This window comes from Pseudopodoces humilis, chromosome 12, assembly GCF_049639895.1.
Source record: "Pseudopodoces humilis isolate 2021_Gansu_Grassland_sample_001 chromosome 12, ASM4963989v1, whole genome shotgun sequence".
NCBI classification, from domain to species: domain Eukaryota; kingdom Metazoa; phylum Chordata; class Aves; order Passeriformes; family Paridae; genus Pseudopodoces; species Pseudopodoces humilis.
In genome coordinates this window covers 10,717,145-10,732,002 of record NC_142211.1, presented here as the reverse complement: position 1 = coordinate 10,732,002, position 14,858 = coordinate 10,717,145, and positions in this window count along the sequence as shown.

Sequence of the window (14,858 nt, the reverse complement as noted above, 5' to 3'; positions counted from 1 at the left end):
GGACTCTTTTCAGGTTTTGGTGTGTCCTCTCCACTATTGATTGCCCTGTAAGAGAATGAGGAATGCCCGTGGTGTGTTTCACTCCCCACTGATTGAAAAAGTCTCTAAATCTGTGAGAGGTATAAGCGGGTCCATTGTCTGTTTTAATTTGTTCCGGAACTCCCAGGGTAGCAAAAGCAAGGAGAAAATGTCGGATGGTATGCTTGGCATTTTCTCCTGCAAGGGCTGAGGCAAACACTGCACCAGAGAAGGTGTCTACCGAGACGTGTACATATTTACTCTCCTGAAGGACGGGACATGAGTGACATCAGTCTGCCATATCTGGCAGCTGTTAAGTCCTCGGGGGTTAACCCCGGAGTTAATGGCAAGTATTTGGAACGATTGGCAATTAGGACAGGTGGCAACTATTGCCCTAGCCTGGTCTCTGGGTAGTTTGAACATTCTCATCAGTGCAGGCACATTTTGGTGGAAAAACTAGTGGGACAATTTCGCTTGTGCAAAAATGTCCGGGACAATGGCTGCTCCAGCAGGCATGGCTAAGGTGTCCGCCCTCCTGTTGCCTTCGGCAACGGCACCTGGGAGGTCGGTGTGCTCCCTCACATGCATGACATAGTAATGTTGCTTTCTGTGAGAGATAAGATATACTAATTCAGAAAGCAATTTGTATAAATTTGGGTTAGAGACCTCTTTTAGAAATGCATGTTCTGCTCTCATAGCTATTCCAGCCACATAAGCTGAATCAGTCACCAGATTGAAAGGTTCTTGGAATTTCTCAAAAGCTCTGACGACGGCTGCTAATTCAGCAATCTGTGGTGATCCCTCAACCACCTGGACATCAGACTCCCCTTTCTGTGTCCTGGGGTCCTTCCAAGTCATGACTGACTTGTGAGATTTCCCCGAGCTGTCAGTAAAAACTGTCAGAGCCTTGAGTGATGTTTTGCTCTGTAATAATTTGGGGACCAAATTAAACGTGGTTTTAAATAATTTGTGGCCAGGTGGGTGTATAGAAATTTGGCCTGAATAGCTATCGAGAGCGAACTGAAGGCCCTCGTTGGTTTGGAGTAAAGGCTCCAAATCCCCAGTTGTCAATGGAAGGAAAATGCATGTGAACTCACACCCCTTAAGAGTGCGGAGACGGGCTCTTGCTTTTTTAATGAGTTCAGCCATGATTTCCTGCAGAGTCATGATAGTTTTGGTGGGCTGATTGTGTGTAAAGATCCACTTGATGATAAGGAGTGGATCCTTCAATGCCATGTCCCATTGAAAAATGAGCACATATAGGCGCGGTGCCTTACCCAGGATAACCAGTTGGAAGGGCAGGCTGGGCTCATATTGGTGGGCTTGTCGTGAAGACAGGGCCTCCTGGACCTTGAGGATGGATTCCTGGGTCTCCGGTGTGAGGGCGCGTGGTGAGTCGAGGTCCTCACTGCCGCGGAGTAGGTTGAAGAGGGGTGCAAGGACTTCCGTTGTTATCCGAAGCAGAGGACGTACCCAGTTGATGGACCCTCAGAGCTGATGTAAGTCCCGCAGGGTCTTGGGATTGTCTCTGATGGTCAGCTGCTGGGGCACGATGGCCCACTCACAAATCCGGAGTCCCAGGTAGGTCCAGGGGCTGGTGTGCTGGATCTTGTCTTCACGGATCTCATTCCAGCATCCTCAATTGTCTGGATAGTTTTTTGTAAAGTCCGGTGTAGATAGTTGTCGTCAGCAGCACAAACCAAGATGTCATCCATGTAATGGAGGATGATGGCATCTGGGAACAGGGTCCTCACAGGTGACAGGATGTGGGCTATGTACCATTGGCAGATGGTGGGCGAATTTTTCATCCCTTGTGGGAGAACAAGCCAATGGTACCTCTTTAAAGGCGCCTGTGTGTTTGGGGAGGGAACTGAGAATGCAAATCTGGAGGCGTCCCGCGGATGGAGGGGTATGTTGAAAAAACAGTCCTTTATGTCAATGATGGCCAGCTTTGAGTCCCGAGGGAGCATAGAGGGGGAGGGCATACCAGGCTGAAGGGGTCCCATGTCCTCAATGACATCGTTGATCTTCCGGAGGTCGTGGAGGAGTCTCCACGTGTCCTTGCCTGGTTTGCGTAGGACAAAGACCGGGGAGATCCAAGGGCTATTGGACTCTGTGATGTGGCCCTTGGCAAGCTGCTCCTCCACGAGGGCTTCCAGTGTGCGCAATTTTGTCTCAGATAGGGGCCATTGATCAACCCACACTGGATGGTGCTGTTTCCAGGTGAGTTGAGGGATGGTAGGCTTGGCGGACTTCTCAGTGACCCCGACTAAAAATCCCTGCTGGGAATCCGCAGAGAAGCCCCCCATTGGGACAGGAGATCCTGTCCCCAGAGGGTGATTGGTGCTCTCACCACAAATGGCCTGATGGTTGCCATTTTCCCCTTCGGGTCCTTCGATGACAACATTCCACTTGCTCCTCATGGAAGCTGTCATCCCTCCCATTCCTGAAATCATGCCTGCCACAGGTTGTAACTCCCAATTGTCTTGCCACTCGGAGCGGGCGATGATGGTGACGTCCGCCCCTATGTCCAACATGCCTGGGCGATGAATTCTTTCCCCGTAAAAAAACAGGTGGCAGTCTATGATGGGTTGGTTGGAGCCCACAACCTGAGTCCACATAGTGCTGGGGTTGAGGGGAACCTGTTCCGGGCAGCCACTGGGAAGTAAAAAGGCTTGTGCCTCGGGGGTCTGTTTTATAAAATAAGGAGGGCCTATACAGGTTAGAGAGATGAAAATTTCATCTCCTGGGTGTACTGTCTGTACTTCTGGCATTACATGGATCTGCCCTGGAGAGTTAATTTGGTCCCCAAGTATTAAAATGTTGGAGAGACTGCCTGGTGGGGCATGTTTCCCTGTGGGGATCTTATAAACACAGTCACCCTAAAGCTGGAGGGAAAGTCTGCTTACCAATTGGTGTCAGGTCCCCATTTGAATTGCTCCACCTGCTGGGTCTGCACTCGCGGGATAGTAGGCTTTGCGGGAGGGGTGGAGCGGCGCAGCATTTGATTTTATGTTGGAGTGTGGGGCCATTCCGCCCTCTGCTTGAAGTTTCCCGAACGTCAATTTGGTCTGAGTAACCGTTGGTGGGCAGGTGGTTGTATAAAATGTCTCTCCGGACAGTCCTTGAAGAAATGTCCAGGCTCACCGCAGTTAAAACAGTGATTTGTGTTGGGGTCTGCAGAATAAGCTCCAGATATCCCCTCTGCCACTCCATTCGCTACTGCAAGTGCCACTGTATTTTCTGCTGAGGCGGAAAAGTGGCGCAGGCTTCAACCATTTGTTCGAAGGTTGGTTCGGGGTCAAGTGGAAGGGCTCGTAAAACTGCCTTGCATTCTGAATTTGCATTGGCCATTATTATCTTTGCCAATAATTCTTTTTGTGCCTGAGGGCTCTGTATCTGCTTTTCAATGGCCAATTTTAATTTATCCACATATTTGATAAAGGATTCACTTGCCCCTTATTTGATGTTAGTGAAGCATTGCGTCGGCACTTTATCATCGGGAGTGGTAAAGAGGGATATCTTTGCAGAGTTTGCAATATCCTGTGAAGCTGCTTCAGGCAGATCCCAGGCCTGATCTCGGGGCTTTTGGAAATCACCTTCTCCTGCTAATTGCTCCAAGGTTAAATTTGGTCAGTTGGCATCTTTAGCGTAGACATCTGCCAATTGTTTTAGATGTTTTTCCACTGCCTCTCCCACAGCATATATTCTGCTGGGGAGAGAAAGCAGTTCATGATATTTTTGATGTCATGGGAGACCATGATGTGGGCAGTGAAGGTGGCTTCCAACAAGTGTTTGAAAAAATGAGAGCCCCGGCCATGTTCTTCAGCAGCCTTACAAAGTTCCTGCAACTCCCTGTAGTGAAGGGACTCCCATGCAGCAACTTGTGCCCCTGTCCTGTCTCTCCTCTATATTACTGGAAAGGCAAGTATTTTCCAGGACAGAGCTGAGTTCCCCACCAGTGTGGCTTCCCTCTGCACCTCAGCCCCGTGGTCTTCATATTCAGAATCTGAATAGCCAATTTTGCGGTAACATAGATGGGGATGGCATACCTGTTTGAAGAGACCCCATGCCCTCTATTTTGTTTATTTCTCTCAAATCCTGAAGGAGGCACCACTTATCCTTCCCTGACTTTTTCATTACAAACACCGGGGAATTCCAAGGGCTGGTTGTTTCTACTATGTGTCCCTTGGCCAATTCTTCTTCCACCAATTTTTCTAGCGCCCCGAGTTTCTGTTTGCTGAGAGGCCACTGGTTCACCCAAATTGGATTATTATCTACCCAAGATAGCTTTTGGACCAGACGCTGTACAGTGGCCTCCATCAAAAATCCTGAGGTGTCTCAGGAATTGTTAATTTCACTCCCCACTGGGACATGGTGTTTCTTGCCCACAGCGGGTACTTGTAGTCAATAACAAAAGGTCGGACACTAGCTATCCTACCCTCCAGACCTTCAATCTGGACGATATCTTTAGCGATTTTTGCCAGTTTCATTCCTCCAACACCCTGCATTTTTCCTGCCACGGGCTGCAGTTCCCAATGTGAAGGTCACACCTTTTCAGGTATGATAGTCACATCTGCCCCAGTATCAATTAACACTTCTACATGGAGATGTTCTGATTTATGTGTTAAGTTACACCCCATAATGGGTTTATCTTCACCCACCACTTCTGCCCAGTAGACTCCAGGTGCTTTGTCATCTACTGGGACTTCTGTTGGAACAGGGATCACTTGGGCTATTATCTGCCCTTTGGCTACATAGAAGGGTGGTTGAGGACATCTTGCCAAGAGAATGAGGTGTGTTAGGTGTCCCTTAATTGTCATGGGAGCCACCTCAATCTCTATTGGTGTGTGTGCTGTGTCTCCAATAACAAAATACCTACTATCCAGTCCAGCCAGGTCTTGTGAATTATCCTGCAAGTCTACTCCAACGACAGTCCAACGATCAGATCTGAAACAAAAAGCTTTAGCAGTTACAAGTCTGAATCGCTTTTGCGGTTGCCAGACCTTATTAGGCAAATGTTCCTCACAATTATATTTCTGCAGTTTCTCACCCCCCTCCCCCTTTTTTATTAAAGGACAGAGATTGATCCCCGCTTCATTTATGTCTGGGCGCAGGGCGGGTAAGCGCTGAGACCCAAGTTTTTTGGCAAGCTGGTATCAGTGTTTCTCCGTTGTTTTAAAGGACAGTTTTTAGCAAAATGTCCTGGTTTTCTGCAGTGAGAACAAACTCGCTGTTGCTGGTTCGACGTCATCTGTTCACTCCTTGTTTCAGATGAAACCACAGAACAGTTCTTTGGTTGGTCCAAGGAGGTCTCTTTTCCTGTGAAAACATCTTTGCTTTCCTCGCACAGGCTTCTGCCATCTGTGCGAGTGTCGGAGGGGGATCAACTGGCAAGCCCAGAATGACCCTACGGCAAGACTCGTTAGCATTTCTCTGAGCAATTTCTTTGATTAATTCTGCCTGTACAACGGGGTCTTCTACCTGACGGGAGAATTGTTCTCTTAAGCAGTCTAAGAATTGCAGAAATCCTTCTGAAGGCATCTGTTTTACATTAATATAACTACCCTTAGTCTCAGCTGTTGGTAGCTGGTTAAAGGCTTTCTCTGCAGCTGCAGTGATTTTATCTAGCACGGCTTGTGGTAAAGCCATTGTTTGGTCATCAGGTTTTTCCCATACTCCTTCACCGCATAAATGATCAAAAGTAATAGCATTATTTAACAAATCAACATTTAGGTGATTGGCTTTTAATAATTCTACCAGTAGGTTTTTTAGAAACCGTTTCCATGTGTTCTCCCATAAATCAAATTCAGAGGGTGTAAGTAAACACCTGAGAAGATCTTTAATATCTGTGGGAACTAAATCATTTGACGTTAATGTAGTTTTAATTATGCTTTTAAATATTTCACTGTAACGACCGAATTCTCTTTGAACTTTGCAAATTTCTTTTTTGTCTTGATATGAGAAGGGCTTGTAATGCCGATTTTGCGGTCTTGCTCCAGTAAAAGTTACTGGTGCAACAGTAGGGAAAAAAACTGAGTCCCAGTTTCCAGGTTCCCCATTCCCGGGAGTTGTATTAATTCGGCACAGCAGAGAGGCTTGTCCTGCCTGGGAACTGGGAAGTGTAGCATTCCCCCATCCCCCAGGGGTGCCGCGTGACTCTACAGTGGGAGCAGGCTGAGCGGATCCACCCTCACATCCCCCGGGGCGTCACCCAGGGCCATGAGGGCAGAGCACAGCAGCACAACCACACCCGCCGTTGGAATGTGGTGAGGCAATCTCACCTCCCTGCTCGCTCCCGGGCCCGCCCCCCAGACGGTGGGAACTGCGAGGGGCTCCACCCCTCACCCCCAGCCCAGCCCCCAGCCCTGCCCCCGGCTCCCACTCCCGCCTCGTTCCCAGCCTCCGCCCCGACTCCCGCCGCGTTCCCGCCCCCCGCTCCACCCCCCATCCCGTAAGAAGCAGGCAGAGGGGAGGGGTTATAGGGTGACGTCACGCAAGGCGGGCACCCGGAGAAAGAAAGAGCTTGAGGACGGGAGGGGTTCTGGGCAGAGAGAGGCTTGGGGGTGGGGACCTGTGGGAGGAAAGGGTTATGGGATGGGTGGGTGGGGGGAGGAGAGCATGTGGTCGGCGCCATGATGGTCTGGCACATGTTGCTGAGTAAGTTCAGCTGAGCTTCCCCCTCCTTGCAGGGAGGATTTTAAGCTATGCTTTTCGGGATTTTCTGCGGGGAGGGAAGGGTGTGGGAAGGAGCTTTCGTCTGCCTGCAGAAGGCAGACGGGGTCAGTACGCTGGGGGGATTGTCTGAGCCCTGGGAGGCAAGCGCTCGGAACTCCCACAGAATATGCCTCAGACATACCCTCGGACCGGGGAGCTAAGGGAGGGAGAGAAGGTAAGGGAACCAAAGATTTTTCTAGCCTTTTCTCGTGCCTTTGTAGAATTGCATTCCGAATTAAAAGGAACAGTGGGATGTATTTACCAGCTCAGTTCTCTCCGTGCTCAATCTGCATAGTGAGTGTTTGTCCGATTTTGTCCCATTCAGAAAGGGAATCAATATTTAAATCTGGAAAATGCAAAAATACCCATTTTGCGAATTTTTTCAGCTTATTTTTTGAGAAAGTGATATTTCCAGCCTTTAAGATATTCTTAATATGGGAATAGTTTAACCTTTGTTGTGTAGAAAAACGAGAACCCATGGCCGATATTAAGGCTTTGCTACACAGACTGGTCTAACCTTTTTTTTTACTACAGAGAAAAAGCAGAAAAAGACCCAAAGTGTGGTCAGAGTTTAAAAACTGCCACGGAGCCCGGGACACGCCGCCGGTACCCCCCCACACACACCCCGTGTGCTGCCACGTGGGCTCCCCCGGTCCCGATACTGGGGGGAGGCTCGTCTGGCACCGGCGCCACCACCACCGTGACCTGCTAAACCCCATTACAACCACCGGATCTCCTGTGCTCCCCCGGTACCCGTTTCCTGAAGGACGTGGCGGTGTTCCAAAAGGTTCTTGATCCGAGTTGACTCGTGTTCTCTGCGAGCTACCAACCCAATCCCCGTCAGTAAGACGGCAGGGTAGATGACGTTCCCAAGGCCTATTAAAAAACCAGTGGGGTGTTTTCCAGCCATCCCGTGGGGTTCTGAAGCCCCCACGATGGGCGCCACCTGAAGTAAGCCCCCTTTGTCCCCCCCGAAGTAATCCTGGCTAGCTGTGTTGAGGGGAGGGACGGGGGGTTCTTCACAACCAAGATAAAAGACCAAAGGGCTGCTTTTCCCTCCGGGATAACGTCAGATGTTTATTCAGGCTGGGATCCGGGAGGAAAAGGAGAAAGAGGAACATCTCCTGGACATTTTCAAACCTCGGGAGAGGGGTGGGGAGACATATAACACCAACCAATGGGATAACATTTTAGGGACAGGGAGGGGAGGGGAAAAACACGTCACAGCTGTAGGGAGGGCTTACACAGAAACTAAGGAACGCCCAGAAATGTGCACTACCACAGGAAAAGGCTGTGCATGCCAAACAGCACCTGGTTACTGGCCTTTTCAGTGCTGGGGATCCCTAGGTAAATTAAAACTGATAATGGCCCAGCGTATAAATCTAAGGAGTTCCTAGAGTTTGTCCAGCAGTGGGGGGGGGTGGAAGATAAGACTGGCATCCCCCACTTCCCAACAGGTCAAGCTATGATTGAGCATACCTACCAGATACTCAAACAAGTCCTAGCCAGGCAGGGCAGTTGAACAGTGTGGATGTCACCACAACAAAAGCTCTACAAAGCCATGTTTACTATCAATTTGAAAACATGAATCCCCTGGTGGTTCGGCATTTTAAGTTGTCACAGCATCCACCAGTCTTAATCAGGGGCCCAGAAACCTGGCAGACCAAGGGCCCCTATGAACTTGTTATCTGTGGGCATGGTTACGCATGTGTGTCCACCCCCACAGGCCTGCGCTGGATACCCCAAAAGTGGGCAAAGCCTTTCATCCCCAAAATTCCAGCTCCAGCAGAAGGGGATGAAAAACAAGTGGCAGTCACTTCCAAAAGAAGACGCCGCCAGAAAAAGGGAGAGGAAACCTTAACATCTGGTTATTTTCCAGCAATACACACTGACTTTTAATGATTTAAAAATATTTGTTTTTTCCTTTCAGGGAAAACCTACCTTCCACTCAACTTCGTGATGAGCCCTATTCCAGTTGTCATCCTGTTCATGCTGAGCAGTCTGACAGCTGTGTGGATCGTCCCTCAGCCATGCCAAAACATCTGGGTGACCCTGGCACAGACACTCCAGCAAGAAAATATATACCCGTCTACTGCAGCAGCAAAGGACCCTATGTCTACCTGCCTGGTAGGGTTTCCATTGCAGGATGGAGAATTTCCAGCCAGCTTTGACACTCCTATGCCTAACACAGGTCCCAAGTCGCACAACATCTGACTACACAGAAAATCATAGGCAGCGGGCTGTAATGATTAGGAACCCTGTAGAGGAGTGGTTACCAAAACTGCCCAAAGCAGATAGGGAAACCCAAGAATTAGAGCTATTTGGTTCCTCCCCAGCACCTTATTGTATTCACTTTACTTACAACTCGTGGTCTGACACTAGAGCCTTTAACAACATATTACAATTTTGGGAAGAATTCACTGCCAAGAAATGTTGTGATATTCTAAGTCATGTCACAGCAGACGATCCATTCTGTTCACATCAAAAATCCCTAAGGGCTTGTTCCTAATTTGCGGGGATCGGCCATGGGCAGGAATCCCATCTCAGCTTTTAGGGGGGCCGTGTACCATAGGGTGGTTTTCCCTGTTAGCACTAAACCAAACCTTAATTGGCAAATGAGTTTGTAAAAACAATTCAGCCAACAAAATTCATAAAAGAAGCACTGACAATTTGGACACAAACTGTGATTATGAAATTTTTCACTGGGCCAAATCAGAAAGAATTGCTGCTTCCCTATTCTTTCCATGGGTCGCAGCCGCCAAAACTCTGGGTGAGTTGGGACACCAAAAGTGCTGAGTGGTCAAACAGTCAAACTTAACATTCACGACGATCAGCGCCCTCCTACAAGATGAGGAAATTACCAGGCGGACCACACTGCAAAATCAAGCGGCCGTTGACTTCCTCCTGATGCTGCATGGACATGAATGCGAGGAATTTGAAGGACTTTGTTGCTTAAACCTAACCTCAAAAGCTCCCAATGTTCACACAACCCTCCGAGTCATGAAAAGTTTGATTGGACAAGTGAAACAAGAATCCAGACTGGTTCAGTGAATTGTTCAAAGGCTGGGGACTCATGGGATGGTGGACTTAGATAGTTAAAACAATTCTGTTATTTCTTGTTGTTTTGCTCCTAATAGTGTTAGTGTTTGGGGTTGTACATTGCTTAATTTTAAAAGCCATCAGCAGTTTAATCCCTGCTACCTCAGTAGTCAACCACATAGAATTAACGGACCGAGAGCAATCTAACCAGCCCGCAAATTTTGAGTGGTGGACAAATTAATGTTCTGAATCAGAATAAGCCCGATGCCTTTCTTTTAACTTTATGCAATTAAAAAGAGTGAGATGTTGTGTTGCACTAAGTAGGTTGTTCTATTTACACTAAGTAGTTTTTCCCTGTGCTCCCCCCACCTAGGTTGTGGTGTTGGTTCCTTCCCCTCACCCCACCCATTTGGCTGTGTCCCATCAGTTGTAGTTCTGCTCTCCCCCTCCCCTTTCCCCCCAGTTTGAAAATCCCTGCCATCTATTGCTCGCTCTTTTCCCCCTGGAATTCATTCCAATAATAAACTGTGGAACAGTGTCCTGAGGAGAAAGAGCCTCCTTGTCTTTTACCTTTGTCCTTGTCAAATCTTCTTCCCCCCGGGTGGACTTGGAGCTAGCTGTGGTGAACCCCAGGGAGGGGAAGAAGGATTGTGACATGAGCCTAAGCCAATAGCTAAACCAGACAGTGAGCCCAAGCCAGCAGCTAAAACAGACAGTGCACCCAAGCCACTAGCAGTTGCCACAGGAAAGAAGCTCCGAGCATATGCAGATGCCATGCATGGCCCCACACATGCAAGAATTGCAGCTGTGGAAACACGTCTGCAGAAGATGGAAGATAGGATGGAGGAGAATAACCAGAAACTCATGGAAGATATTAAAGAGAACCTTCTCCAAATCTCAGCAGTACAGATCAGAGGTTCTGTGACCGGATGCAGGTGGCCCCCAGATAGGGAGAGAAAGTATACCCCACGAGATGAGCTGTGGTTCTTCCTGCACAACTGTGGAGAAAAAAAGAGGAGATGGGATGGAAAATCTACTGCGGCTCTGGCACAATGGGCGCTTGAATTGGAGGACAGCAAAACTCAGAGAGGAAGTTCCACCAAAAGGGAAGCAGCTCCAGTTGCCCGTAGTCTAACTGCCAGGTATGATGATGATGATGACATGTCTGATCCCCTTGAAGGAACTTCCAAGACATATACCCAAGGAAAGAAGAATAACCAGGCTTAGAGGGGCCCTGCCTCTAGCCAGGTAGAGGCTAGGGAAAATCATGTTTTTTGGACTGTGTGGATTCCTTGGCCTGGCACATCAGAACCACAAAAATATGAGGCTTTAGTTGATACTGGTGCGCAGTGCACATTAATCCCATCAAGACATGTGGGGGCAGAATCTGTTTCTATTGCTGGCATGACAGGGGGGTCGCAGGATTTTACCTTGGTAGAAGCAGATGTGAGCCTGACTGGAAGTGAGTGGAAGAAACACCCCATTGTGACAGGCCCAGAGGCCCCATGCATTTTGGGCATAGACTACCTCCAAAGTGGGTATTTCAAAGACCCAAAGGGGTTCAGGTGGGCAATTGGGATAGCAACTGTAGAGACAGAGGGCATCAAGCAATTGAACACCTTGCCTGGATTATCAGAGAACCCATCTACAGTAGGACTCCTGAGTGAGGAAGAGCATCGAGTACCAATTGCCAAGTCAACAGTGCACCGCCGGTAGTATAGAACAACTCGAGATGATGTGATCTCCATCCATAAGATGATCCATGACTTGGAGAGCCAAGGGGTGATCAGCAAAATCCACTCACCCTTCAACAGCCCTATTTGGCCTGTGTGTAAATCTGAAGGAGAATGGAGATTGACTGTGGTCTATCGTGCCTTAAATGAAGTGACTCCACCATTGAGCGCTGCAGTGCCAGACATGTTGGAGCTACAGTATGAGCTGGAGTCTAAGGCAGCAAAGTGGTATGCCACTAATGACATTTGCAATGCATTTTTCTCCATCCCTTTGACAGCAGAATGCAGGCCTCAGTTTGCCTTCACATGGAGGGGAGTGCAGTACACCTGGAACCTATTTCCCCAGGGGTGGAAGCTCACTCACCATCTGCCATGGACTGATCCAGGCTACACTAGAAATGGGTGAGGCTGTAGAACATCTGCAATACATAAATGATATCATTGTGTGAAGGAACACAGCTGTGGTGGATTTTAGAACTAGCTAAAATCACCAGGGTGCTTTCTCATTTCTTGCTGTGAGATATGGACCAGGAGAAGGGCAAAACAGGCTTGAAACTTAACAGGAATAAAGAAACTTTATTAACAGGACTACAAGAATAAGAAACCAGAATAAAACTTCTAGAAACCTTTTCTCCCCTCCCCACCCAACCTTTCTTTTCCCAACTGACAATGTAGAGACAATACCTGGGATGTTAAAGCAGTACCAACTATACAAGTATTTTCATCAGTCTCTGTAGGGAGAGGAATTTTCTATTGTCATTCCATGGAGAGTTCTCCACAAGAAACAGTTTTCTCTTGGCTTTTTATTTCTATGACTGGCAGCCACCCAGGCACAAACTCTGCCATCTCTTCTCATTTTCACACCACTCAGAGGTGTGTTCACGGGCCATGAACTCAAGGGGTATTATTTTAAGGATGAGTTATTTAAAGGCAAAGGTTCTCTTAATCTGTCTCTGTGATCATGTCTGGGAACAGAGGTTTTCTTCTTCTCTCCCTGAGGACAAAGGGTCTTCATCAGCTCTCACTTCTGTCTCTCTGTTTAAGCATCTCATGGGATCACAGCTACTCCACCATCTGCTTAGCTTTATCAATGGATACCTTTGCTCATATCTACAGTTTGAATACATCATTCCCTCAATATTCTTTCATGAATTAAATAAGTTATTTTTCAGAACATTATTGTCCATCTCCTTGGCCTTACCAAAAGAATATTTCTGCTTATTTGAGCATCTCCTCATTCTCTTTCTATTTGAGGCTTGACTCCTTCTTTTACTGACCTTGATGTTTCATGTTGTTTCTTTACGTGTCGATTGCTCTCATCCTTTTCTTTATTTGGAGAGAAGATTAAAGTCTGCAGGTCTCATCTGTGTAGTGAAAGGGTTAAATCTGGCCCAAGCTGCGGCAAGCAGTCAGTGTTAGATTTCATCACAGCAGCTGCTGAGAGAGACTGGATGGTCCTCGGCCTGGAGCCATCTGTGTGGGCCATGGGGGAGGTAGGGGGGTGGTATTGGGGGAATGTCAGCATCCGTGACCCAGCCCAGCCTAGGGCCGGGGGCCCCCCTAAGAAGCGTTTCAGCCACCCCACTGGAATGGTACCCGGAGGGCTTCCCGGAAGAGGCCACAGCAGAGCCCGGCCCAGCCTGGGCAGGGGTGGGGGGGCAGGGGAGGTCCCGCAGACTCTATCCCCGGCTCGGGAGTTTCTGGAGTCTGGCCCAGCCTCCCCCAGGCCACACAGGTGGTGGGGGAGCGGGCCAGCCACACCAGAGCTCTGCTACCTTTCAAGGCTGGAAAGAAAGAGACAAGAAGCTCCCACGCTTGGGTTTTTAAAAGGTGGTATTGACAAAGGTGAACTTACTCTTCAGTGTTGCAAAATGCTCTCAGTCCTCAGAACTGGCCAGCTAATGGCCTGATCTCAAGCAGAGAAGAAACTCCCAGCAGCCTCTCTCAGAGAAATCACTTCCGTGGGTGTTTCCCACTTCTTTCCCTAAATGCCAAACTACCACAACAGCAGCAGAGGTGTTTGAGAAAGGAGAGAAAATCATCCAGATTCTCCTGAAAGCTGGTTTTGCCATCAAGAAGAGCAAAGTTAAGGGACCTGCTTGAGAGATCTAGTTCCTGGGAGTAAAGTGGCAAGATGGATGGCGTCAGATTCCCACCAATGTCATCAACAAGATCATAGCAATGTCTCCACCAACCAACAAGAAGGAAACACAAGCTTTCTCAGGTGCCACAGACTTTTGGAGAATGCATATTCCTGAGTACAGCCAGATTGTGAGCCCTCTCTACCTAGTTATTTGCAAGAAGAATGATTTCCAGTGGGGCCCTGAACAGCAACAAGCCTTTGCTCAGATCAAGCAGGAAATTGCTCATGCAGTAGCCCTTGGCCCAGTCAGGAAAGGACCAGATGTCAAGAATGTGCTCTACTCTTCAGCGGGGACCCGTGGTCTGTCCTGGAGCCTTTGGCAGAAGGTGCCTGGTGAGACTTCAGGTCAACCTCTGGGATTCTGGAGTCGAAGTTGCAGACGGTCTGAAGTCAACTACACTCCAAAAGAGAAGGAAATTTAAGCAGCCTATGAAGGAGTTCAAGCTGCCTCAGAGGTGATTATCATGGAGGCACCACTACTGGCACCCCAACTACTGGTGCTAGGATGGATTTTCAAAGCAAAGGTTCCCTCTATTCACTGTGCCCTCAATTCCACATGGAGCAGGTGGATTGCTCTCATCACACAGCAGGCCTGTATTGGAAAACTGAATCGCCCTGGGATTTTGGAGATAATTGTCAATTGGCCTGAATTGGCGGTTGAAACCCTTATGGTATGGTGGGTGGTGGTCCAAATATAAGTATGGGAAGGCCTGGCAGATTGACTACATCACACTGCCCCAAACCCGCCAAGGCAAGCACTATGTGCTCGCAATGGTAGAAGCCACCACTGGATGGTTGGAAACCTACCCTGTGCCTCATGCCACTGCCCGGAACACCATCCTGGCCTTGAAAAACAAGTCCTTTGGAGGCATGGTACCCTTGAGAGTATTGAGTCAGTGGGACTCATTTCAAGAACAGCCTTATCAACACCTGTGCTAGGCATCATGGTATTGAATGGGTGTACCATATCCCCGACCATGCAACAGCTGCAGGTAAAGTGGAGAGGTACAATGGACTGTTAAAAACCACCTTGAAAGCAGTAGGTGGGGGATCTTACAAAAATTAGGAGCATCATCTAGCAAAGGTCACCTGGTTAGTTAACACCCAAGGTTCCACCAACCGAGCAGGCCCTGCCCAATCTGAGCCCCTGCATACAGTAGACAGGTATAGAGAGTTTTTTAGCAGAAGGTGGGCACGATATATTAGGG